Source organism: Eucalyptus grandis, chromosome 11 (genome assembly GCF_016545825.1).
Source record: "Eucalyptus grandis isolate ANBG69807.140 chromosome 11, ASM1654582v1, whole genome shotgun sequence".
Lineage (NCBI taxonomy): Eukaryota > Viridiplantae > Streptophyta > Magnoliopsida > Myrtales > Myrtaceae > Eucalyptus > Eucalyptus grandis.
The window spans coordinates 47,406,978-47,418,902 of record NC_052622.1 but is presented as its reverse complement, the minus strand read 5'-3'; positions in this window follow the sequence as shown (position 1 = coordinate 47,418,902).

Below are 11,925 nucleotides of genomic sequence, written 5' to 3'. Positions count from 1 at the left end.
GTGCGAAATATTTGGCGTATAATCCGGTTTATCACGAGCGAATGAAGCATATGAACATTAGGTACCACTTTATCCGAGATATCTTAGCTAAAGGTAATGTTATTATCAAAAAGATTACTACAGCAGATAATCTGGCAGACATGATGACTAAGTCTGTTCCTTTGGCGAAACTCAAGCTCTGCTGGAGCTCTATTGGCGTTTGTGGAGAGTGAGCGCTCGTCGGAGTGTTGGAAGAGCACCATGGATGATGAGCACTACAAGTTGGCTTCAGAAAATTATGACCGCAGACTGAGGAGGAGGAGGAGCATATGTGTCGTGTTCCTTATTCTAGTGTCGTGGGTAGTATTATGTATGCTATGATATGCATAAGGCTTGATATTTCACAAGATGTGAATGTGGTTAGTCGCTATATGAAGCGTCCTGGTAAAGCTCATTGGGAAGCTGTGAAGTGGATCCTCAGATATTTGAAGGGGACAACAGACGTGGGTATAGTGTATCGGAGGGACAACAATGGCAGTAAGACCACTGGTTTTGTGGATTCGGATCACGTCGGTGACTTGGATGATTGCAAGTCTTTAGCAGGATACGTGTTTACGCTAGGGGTTGGTGTAGTTAGTTGGAAAGCATCCTTACAGGATCACATTGCCTTGTTTTCGACTAAGGCAGAGTATATGGCACTAACCTTTGTAACGAATGAGGTGATATGGTTACAAAGTTTGCTCTCGGACTTTGGGTTAGAACAGAAAAGTGTGGATATACACTGTGATAACCAAGGTGCGATATATTTGGCATATAATCCAGTTTATCACGAGCGAACGAAGTATATCAACATCAGGTACCAATTCATCTGAGATGTCTTAGCTAAGGGTAATGTTATCATCAAAAAGATTGCTACAGTAGATTACCCGACAGACATGATGACTAAATCTGTTTCTTTGGCAAAGTTCAAGCTCTGCTTGAGCTCTATTGGCGTCTGTGGAGAGTGAGCGTCCGTCGAGGCGTTGGGAGAGCAGCATGGATGATGAGCACTATAACTAGGTTTCAAACATCGAGCCAAGGTGAAGAATTGTTAAATTATTACATGAGTTTGAGCGCTTGCAAACACGCGATTCGCTGGACTCTTGAAGATTTACAAAAGAGAAAATAATAGAATAAAGAAAAAAAAGGGGGAGCAAATTTTTCTTTTTTTATCTGCAGGAGGAGGCCGAATAAGATTAGTTACGTGGGGCCCAAAGTCAAGTCTTGACTTTTGGGCACGCATACGATATTAAAGCTACGGAAGAAAGCAATTGTAGTTCTCTCCACGTAAAAGCCAAACATTGGTGGGCCCAAGTCAAACTTTGACAATGGTGGACAATGGAGCGGCTCAAACACGTGGCCGTGAATGAGCTCGGAGGTGGGGATGGTGACTTCGCTGGTGACAATAGTAGAGGGAGATGTTACATTAGGTTCGGTTCGGAGGGAGAGAGAAACATTTGGAGGTTGTTCTATGAGTAGAGCTATTAATTACAAACATTGAGATGCTAAGCAGCTAAAATATAAACATTATTGGGGCAATCTAACCATTCGTTAGCTTCGAGTAAAGTCTTCTTTGGGTTGTCTAAATGTGAATTGTCAAGGACATTGATGGATTTCACCTGTGGCAATGTAGATATACGCTGCTTTCACTTTCATCGACTTGGCACTAGCCATGGACAAATTCTTCATGAAAATGTACTCCCTAAAACCATGTAGTAGCCTTTCACAAGCCCATCTCTTGCAAATGTTGCTTCCTCTTCCTCTTGAGGCCCACTAGGCATGTCTAGGTCCGCCTATCCCAAAATGCCAAAATGAGCGAGCTTGGACAAGAGATTCATCCTTCAGCTTGGCTTGCGGACTCTTGTCTACACGAGTTCGATTAATTTTATAAAGAAAAACCAAAATTCTTTTGGTCATGTATTTGAGGCAATTTTTTTTTTTATATACTTTCTTTAGGAATTTCATGTTCTTTGTTTTTTTTTTTTTTTTTTTTATAAAGAAAAATGTTGCTTCCTCTTCCTCTTGAAGCCCGCTAGGCATGGCTAGGTCTGCCTATCCCAAAATGCCAAAATGAGCGAGCTTGGACAAGAGATTCATCCTTCAGCTTGGCATGCGGACTCTCGTCTACACGAGTTCGATTAATTTTATAAAGAAAAACCAAAATTCTTTTGGTCATGTATCTGCGGCAATTTTTTTATATACTTTCTTAAGGAATTTCATGTTCTTTTTTTTTTTTAATAGAAAAAAATGTTGCTTCCTCTTCCTCTCGAGGCCCACTGGGCATATCTAGGTCTGCCTATCCCAAAATGCCATAACGAGTGAGCTTGGACGAGAGATTCATCCTTCAACCTGGCTTGCAGACTCTCGTCTACACGAGTTCGATTACTTTTATAAAGAAAAACCAATATTCTTTTGGTCATGTATTTGAGGCAATTTTTTTATATACTTCCTTTAGGAATTTCATGTTCTTTATTTGTTCTTTTAAACTCGCATAACAAAGCTTTCACTTTTACCTTGCTCTCCTCAGTTGTGTCTCCATTTAAAATTGGAAGTTTCATTTGGTAAGCGAATTCAAATCAACAAAAAATATTCTGGAAAAAAATATATATTTGCAAGAACTGATCAGGATTGACATTACTTGAGGAGCTCACTGATGCAAAGAAAAAAAGATTACGCCTTTTTTTTTTATCATTTTGTCAATAAAAAAAAATTATTTCTAAGGACTTGCTAATGCAAACTGATGGATTTTATGGCTATTGGGCCGCCCAAGCTAGGCTAACCTGGCCCGTAAATTAAAGGGCCCATAACCCCCAATTTAAAGAAAATAACCGCCAAGACAGTTATTTTGAGGGTTATTTCTTTAAAAGAGAAAATAACATGTTTTTTTCTCTAAGCGTGGAAGAATAGAATTGTGTGATCTAAAAGGAAAAGAAGAAGAACGAAAAAGACTCTTCCCTGTGAAGAAAATTGCTCCCACTTGATCTTTATCACAACGTTGCAATAGGTGCATTTAATCAGTGGAAAAACAAAGTACGTTCTTTAACATAATATACCTCCAATTAGTGATAAAATGTTTTCTTGGGCCCGTTTTTGTATGCAATTTTACATTACTCAATAGTTTAGTTTAGAAATTCATAATTAGTTTCCTTCATTGGTATTGAAGCATGTGTTCTTGTTTCCTAATTGTTAAAACATTTTTTTTTTTGAATTTTTGGCTGGATATCGCAAAATGGCACCAACGAATGCTTGGGTATGAAAAACGACACTCGACCATTCTGTTCAAGGCTGTTTCTCGAAGTTCTGTGCGATAAAAATCGTTTTTGCAAGTGTAGGGTTGTAGTTCTCGTTAAGACAAGAAAAACAAGTAGCGATACGCCTCCAAAGGATGCCAGATGCACCTCCACGTGCAGCCGCAAAGGGGTGGCTTCGTCGACGCATGAGGCCCCTCGAGCACGTGTGTGGCACGCGCGTGCGATAACCATAAGCGCGTTGTGATATCTTGATTTTTAGGTTATGTTTTCAATTGAATAAGTCAGGCCTTTCATCGACGCACCTATAGTTCTATTCTCTCGAGCTGATCACTTACGAGATAACTAGTTTATCTGGTGAAGCTGTTAAGGGATTTTAACGTAATAGACTTGAGAATTCAACTAGAAATCGACAGCTCGATCGTGCTAATCTACAAGGGTCATTACGACACAGTTAAAAATCGATTAGAGACCGGAGATAGGTCAACTCGACTAAGCCATGTGATTAAGTGTGGGTGATTTCACCTAATTGCAAAATTCTCGTCGATCGACACTAGACCGATCTTTCTGTCGTTTTGGTACCTTGTGTCCGTATTTAAAATCTCGAGATTTTCACAACAACCGAGAGTCGCCAATGTGTCGAAGATGTACAATGTGGCTCGAAAATAGTCGATCACGGGTCAATTGCACTAAAAATTCATAAAAGCTACCCGGTAAATTAGGTCACACTAAAATTGCGTCAGATTGAAATTAACCGTGAATTTGAACCCGATTTCAGAAATTAAAAGTTCTATCGTGTCACAATTTATTTTAGGAACGTCGACTCATCCTTTGACGAATTTTTGATGAGCCCGGGATTTTTATGGAAAATCAATTCGGACGATTCGGAAAAGAAAGGAAATTCGGAGGGGCCAAATTGAGTGAATGTTTGGCCTCTTTAGTGAGCTATTTGGTGAAGGAAAATTGTGAAAATCATGTAGGCTTCCTCCGCAGCAAATTTGGTCATCAAATTGGAGAGATTTGTTAGGAAATTGAATTTCGGACATTTCAAAAAAAGGAAAGACATTAATTGAGTGGATAATTTTGTTTGACTCCCCGCCCCCCATTTGCAGCTTCTCTCGTATGCCAGCTGCTCCTTCGCTGTCTTCTCTTTCAGCCTACGGGCCTCGATATGTCAGCCTACAATCTCGATATGTCAGCTTAGAGTGAGCAGTATACCTAGCAGCTTCTGGTGAGCATTATTAGTATACTAAATCAGCTCAAGGGGCGATATGTCAGCTTAAAGCAAGCAATATACTATTTATCATCTTAATGTGAGTTATACTATCTATTTTCAGCTTAGAGTGAGCAGTCCTGATTATGATAAGACTTTATAGATAGTATTGATTTAAATGACCAGGAGATGGTCTTGTTGACATGGAATCGATTGAGTCGATTGATCGATGATTCGATCTAATTGGTTGAAATGATTGACTAGTTATTTGAATTAAACTGACTTACAGGAAGGAGTGAAGGCAAAGGTAAGTCCTCTGGCTTGTGTTTGTGCTTAGGCAGCCCTTATGGCATATTTTCTTCCTAGTCAGGTCTTAAGGGGTTGAACTTGCTTAGACGTCGTCTTACCCCGTCGTGGGATAACATTTTCAGGTCCCTAAATGGCAGCTCCTCCTGAGCATTTTGGTCAGCCGAAGAATGTCACAAAACAGAGGTCTTACATTCCTCTGCATGGGAGTCCTAGGGGCTGGACCTATGAGTTGGTAAGGTCTATAGTCTGGGTCGATGTGGGTCTACCCAAAAAGGTACCCCAATGATACAGATCATGGTATCGCCAGGCTCAGGATGGCCAAAGAGAGGATCCTATACCAGAATCTGAGATACCTCTGTATGTGCGGAGGTTGCTTTTGGGAAAGGCACAACAGGTCCTCTCAGAGGTTCGGTGGTAGACGCAGTAGACCCGAATCTTGAAGATCCCAGAAGTCCGGTGTACTCGACTACAGACTCCAATGAAAGCGAGGATGTGGAGTAGGAGGAAAATTAGTAGTTCTTTACCATCCCCCCCTTGTTTCGTAGACTTGACTTATGTATATATAGGCTTGGTTTGTGTATAACCCATTATGATATGTATGACCCGTTATGAGATATATATATATATATATATATATAAGTGTGTTGTTGGTTTTAAAAATTATAGCCCTACTTTCCTATCCCATTTTTTTGTTGTCTGGGGATTTATTTATTTGCTTCTGCATGCGTAATAAAATGAATGGGTCGGCAATGTGTCCTAGGACGTCACTATTTAATCGACCAAGAGGGATGGGCACGTGCTCAGAAGATTGGGGCATGACAAGAAACCTCATGGATAGACCATGAAACAAAAGCCAAGGTGGATGTCAAACATGATTAATGAGTTGGGGGATGCTGACCACGTTTTGAGTTACGAGCAACAAGTGCAAGCAATGATCCGTTCCTTGCCTCAAAGTTGGGAGCACATGAAGGTGCACCTGACCCACAATTATAACATCAATACTTTTGAGGATGTCATGTGCCACCTTGAGCTGGAAGAAGACCACCTCTTAGCTGTTAAGCTGAAAACAAATATCTATTATGCTAATTCTAGCTCACAGGAGGCTTTGAGCTTTAAGCGCAATCGTTTGAATTTGTTCAAAAAGTGGAAAGGCAAGGGAGCAAGCTCTTTAGGTAAGAAATCGAGACTTGACCAACGTGAAAGAGGAAAACGTCCTCATGTGAAGAAAATGTCAAGGGTGAATGTGATAATTGTGATAAGAGGGGTCACTTTGCTCGCGATTGTGTTTAGCCAAAGAATGTAAACACCCTCTATTTTCTAACTGAATTTAATCCTTTATGAACTGTAGATTCAGGAGCAATAGATCATATAGCGAAGGATAGAGATGCCTTCATGAAGTTCTAATGAGTTCCAACCGAAATGAAATGGGTTTATGTAAGAAACAACTCCAAAGCTGAATTTAAAGAGATCGGCACTTGTCAGTTAGTTATGCGTGGTGGATGCACTTTGTTCCTACATGATATACTAAATGCTCTGAAAATTCGTCGAAATTCAATGTCTATTTTAGTATTGGTTTGACTTTGTTTTAATTTGAACTTTGATAATAATGATGTGGACTTGTATTTAGGTACGAGTTACTATGGTTGTTGATACTTTCTAAATGATTTTATTGTGTTGGATGTCGACTATAGAAATGTCAATGTTTGTTATTCCCTCTTCACATCTTCTAATTCATATGATAATAATATGAATATATAACATGCTAGACTTGGTCATATTGGCCAACAACAAATAAATAAATTAGCTGAAGAAGGCTTATTGGACAATATTGAAAAAATAAATTTGCTTATTTATGAGCATTGCTAGCTGGAAAAAAACAAGGAAACCATTTGAAAAAGTAATAAAAGCTAAATTTCCTTTACAATCAATCCATTCTGACATTTATGGTACAATAAATGTAAAAGCAAGGCATAGGGCCATATATTATATCGTATTTATAAATGACTATTGTGAGGGCCTGATTTTCGTCCGCCTGAGTAGTAATGTATTTAAGTATAAATAATTAGGTGGCACCAATAGACACCACTTAGATTTAGATAATTATGTATTTAAGTATAAAAGCTGAATTTTCTTTGCAATTAATTCATTCTGACATATGTGGTCCAATGAATGTAAAAGTAAGGCATGGGGCTATATATTGCATCACATTTATAAATGACTATGTGATGGCTTGATTTTCGTCCGCCAAGTAGTAATGTATTTAAATATAGATAATTAGGTGGCACCAATGGACACCAGTTAGATTTTAGATAATTATGAAATTTTAGGAATGATGGCGCTCGTTTCGTATATTAGCCAAGAAATTTTAGTTTGTTTGTTTGAGTCATAGACGCGATCCTCAATCGCAAGTATTTGTGGTATGCGAAAATTGGACACGATCAATGTCGAATTTCCAAGGGCACGACCGCCTCTTGTTCTGTCTCTCTTTGTATCTCTTCTCTCTCCCCTCTCTCTTGCCGTCGCCAAGTGGCAGCCCCTCTCTTCCTCACCAATGCATGCCCATGCATGCATTTCTCTTTCCCAAGGACCATCATGGTCTCTTCTCCCCAAGGCCATCATGACCTTCCCCTTCTAAGGCAAGTGACCGCCATCATCTCTCTCTCTCTCTCTCTCTCTCTCTCTCTCTTGGTGTCCCCCTGTCCAGAAGCTCTCTCTCATTTCCCTCTCACTTGTCTCTTTCCCCTCCCTCACACTCAACCTTTCCTTCTCCCATCCCGAAGCTCCTCCGCCTCTCGACCTCCTCTACCATGGCACCATTTTGTTACTCCGTGGGGGTTCACGCCATGAGGAGTGATGTCAAGCTTCGAGGAAGGCCAAGCCGCAATCGCTTTTCCCCCATCCGAACCGCGTCATGTCCATCCATTGTTGTCGAGACAAGTGAAATTCCAACTCTCTATGTTGTATCGGTTTGCTCATCATGCAGATCGATGAGTTCTGTCTTGGATATGCTGAGTTGTTGGTTGCATGTTGTTGATGGTTGGAATCGTGTCCCGAGAGTTGGAAGATTGTTGTTGCAGTGAATTGGTCGGGATTTTAGTTGAAATGCATGCTGTTTTTGTGGCCCGAATGGTGCTGCATGTGGGTTCTAATGCTTATACTTGACGTATAGAAGTTTTCTATGATTTATGGTTGAAGATATGTTGCATGTGGTCTAAAATGTTTGATTTTGGATTATTCTTGGTCTGTAAACTTGTGTGGTTCAAATTTACAAGCCATTTAGAGCCTTAGTTTAGATTTCCAGAAACTGGAATTGCTGGACCTTGCTGGCTTGTTTATTTTGTGAAGTTTCATGTGTTTCGAATTTGAGGAAATTTCCTCCTTGAAAGTTGTACAAGACATATTGAAATATAACATATTTTAATTTTGTAATTTTATGAGATGATATGGATGGTACAATGGCCTACTCTTTCACCGTGCTTGATCTATTTAGTGCAGTAGGAACAGTGAACAAATTGTCTTTTTGAATTTTTAGAAAATTTTACTTTTAGATTTTGGACTTTGCTTCTTTCATAAAGAGGATGTTGTAATTTATAACTTATCCAATATTCAAGATATTTTGACATGTTTAGGGCTATGAGATGAGTATAATTTTAGGACTGGTTGCTTTGTTCCAGTGCACCAGATTTTGCGTGACTATGTCCAATTTTCTACTCTTTATACAAACTGTTTTGGACTTAGTCTCCTTCATAAAAAATATTTTTTAAGGTCTTCCCTATAACATATCAAAATTTTATAAATTTTTTTGGCTTTGAATTCCACGATTGTGCAATTCTAGTCGATTCAGTTCTTTAGTCCAAATTTGGTTAAATTTTATAGGAAGATGATGGAATCTTAAATTGTGGTCTGTTGATCTTCTTATCTCTTATTGTATTTATTGTTTGGATTAATTTTTTTATTAATCTATTCCTTTTTGCATTTTTAAATTTGAATTTTTATAAGTTCCATTTTTTCAACCAAAAAAAAATGAATAGTCCTATTTAATAGTTGGAATAATTAATAAATATGTTTCTCATTTTTTTCAAACCATAATAAAAATGGATCTTCTTTAAATATTTCTAATTTCGAATTCTCTATTTTTATTCCTATTTACCATCCTCACAGCTAGTTCCAAAAAGAACCTTTCGATGTAATACAAGAAAACAATGTGTGCATGATAGAAACTATATTTATTTGACTACCCACTTGTGTGTTTTTGGTGTTAATCTAATGCCATTTGCTTGTGGAAATTGAGCTAAAATCATGAAGGCCGATTTAGTAGAGAGGATCGTAAGGACCGATTTTGGCCTAGTGGGCCATAAGGCTCGATTTAGGCAATGGGCCACGAGTCTTGAGTGAGTGAGTGGGCTGTGAGGCCCAAGAGTGGGCGAGTGGACCACAAGGCCCAAATGGCATGCAAGTGGCATGCAAGGCCTAAGTGTGGTGTTCGTGGCCCGATTGGGTTGCAAATGGGCCACGAGCCCAAGTGCAACATAGATGAGAGCCATGAGGCCTAAGTGTGGTATTAGTGGGCCGTGGTTCCAAGAGTGTTTTCATGGATTGTGAAGGTCGAGACTTGTCGTGGGGGAGTGAGGCCAGTGAAGTGTCTTGTGAGCTCATGAGGGCCACTAAGTAGGTTGTATAAGGTTTGGATTGTCTATTATGTTCTGGATTGATTTTGGAAGTGTTGTAGGTTTGGATGAACCAAGTTGCGGTGAAGTTGGTTATTTTGGCTAGGTTCTCCTTCCCTAATGGAGTCTAGACAGTTAGTTTTAGGTATTGATTGCATGATCAATTCTATTAGTGTTAACTAGAAGGCAAGTCCTTGGATGCGTGATGGTATAGATCCGTGCGTAAGTGTGCCGTGGTTGTTCTTCGAGTGCTTAAACCAAGATAAATGCGTGTGAATTTGCATGCCTAAGACACTGTTTAACAAATACCATCGAACTGCAAACCAATGATGCTTCATGGAGTCAGAGAGAAATTTGGGATGCCCAGGAATAATGAACCTTAGATGCCTAGGGACAGTGAGCCCTAGATGCCCCGTTGTAGGGATTCCATGGTCAGTGGACCATGAAACTTGCATAGGCTGAATAGCGAACTAGTGTACGCCATGGCGGACCGGAGTGCACACTGGAATTCCGTTAGATGGGATTATTCATCCTTGTGTGGTTTGGTGAGCGCACCGACCATGTGTCTTGGAGTGGAAACAAAAAGTGAAAACTAAAAGATGTGTGAAAGATGCTTGTGTGCATGGTTGCATTATTCTTCGAGATCGATAGATCATGATGGCGTAAGTGGAGATTGAGGGTCTAGACCAAACTAGGGTCTTGTTGTTCTAGTTCATTGGTCTTTAGAGTAGTGGGGATAGACCAAGTCCAAGGGAAAGTGAGTTGCGTATCTTAAATAGTTTTTCTTCATACATACGAAGGGCGAATCGTATGGTATAATGTTTTAGATATTTCATTGCTAGGCTTTAGCTTACTCTTGTGGTTGTTTACATTTTTCAGACTTAGCCATGGACACGATTCTTGCTACCCTTGTTGCATTCTACGGCACCCTAGCTAACTTTGAGGGCATAGATGAAGGGTGAATGGTTAGCCTGTGGGAATAGTATAACCCTTTTGACCCCTCCAGTGTAACCCTATGATCACCCCTATTTATACATAATACAAGACATGAAAGCTGTTGGTTGTTTCTCTCTAGTGTACGTCCTTTATTATTGATGTTTGCTTGATGTTTGAAATTGTCTTCCGCATATGCTAAAAAGTAAAGATTAATATCTCATGGTAGAAAAGTGGCGGACTGGGATGCCATAACTGTACTCAATTCGGATATGTTGATTTGATTTCTCATAGATTTGAGACATTAAATTGCTTTAAAAAATTTATGAGCTTGGTAGAAAATCAATTAGAAAAGAAAAGAAAAGCGTTGAGATTTGATTGAGGTCGAGAATATTTATCTGATAAGTTCAGAAATTTATGTGATGAAAAAGGAATAGAAAGACAATTATCCGTACCACATACTTCTCAACAAAATAGTGTAGTGGAAAGAAGAAACATAACCTTACTAAAAATGGTCAGATCCATGATGACACTAGCTAACTAAATAATTACTTTTTGGGGTAATGCTTTGTTAACTATTGCCTACATACTTGACTGAGTGCTTTCTAAATCAGTTACTTTTACTCTATGTGAGTTATGGACAAGTAAAAAATCCGATTTAATTTTTCTTAAGCCTTTGGGATGTGCTACCTAAATTCATGAACCCTCTCACAAGTATGACAAATTAGGTCCGAGAGGCAAAATGAGTATATTCATGAGATACTTAGAATACTCGAAATAGTATGTATTCATTGGTGAGCAAGAAAGTGTGAGTATAACTGAATTCAAATAACGAGATGTCACATTCTTAGATAATGAATTTCCTAAGAATGGTAATATAGGTGAGGATTACTCTTTATTTTAAACATTGGATCAAATAATGAACATAATGGAGTTTGTCTAAGTAAGAGTAATGTGAGAAGTAAGGAATCAAATTCGACTCAATCTCAATTATAACCACTAGATAAGACAATATCATAATTATCTAATTCAAGTAAGAGTATAATGGAGAATACTGTACAAAGTATACAATCTCTTATACGGCGTACAAGTCGCAAAAGTATTCCCCAACGACGTTTTGATATTGGAGGGGAAACTTTCATAGTTGCTCCACAAAATGAAGATGAGCCAAGGAATGTAAATGAGGCTCTAAATTGTCCTAACGAGGAAAAATGGATGCATGTAATGGAAGAAAAAATAGAGTCAATAAAATCAAGCCAAGTTTGGGAATTGGTTGATCTTTCAAAAGTACGCAAAGACATTAGGAACAAATGGGCTCTCAAAACAAGGCAAAAAGATGATGGCTCAATTGAGAGATATAAAGCTCGCCTTACAATAAATGTATATAATCAACAAGAAGAAATTGATTATGATGAAACTTTTTCTTGTAGTGAGATTTACCTCAATTCGTTTCATTCTAGCAATTATGGCAAGTATGGATATTGAATTACATCAAATGGATGCAAAGGATGCTTTTCTCAATGGAGAATTAGAAAAA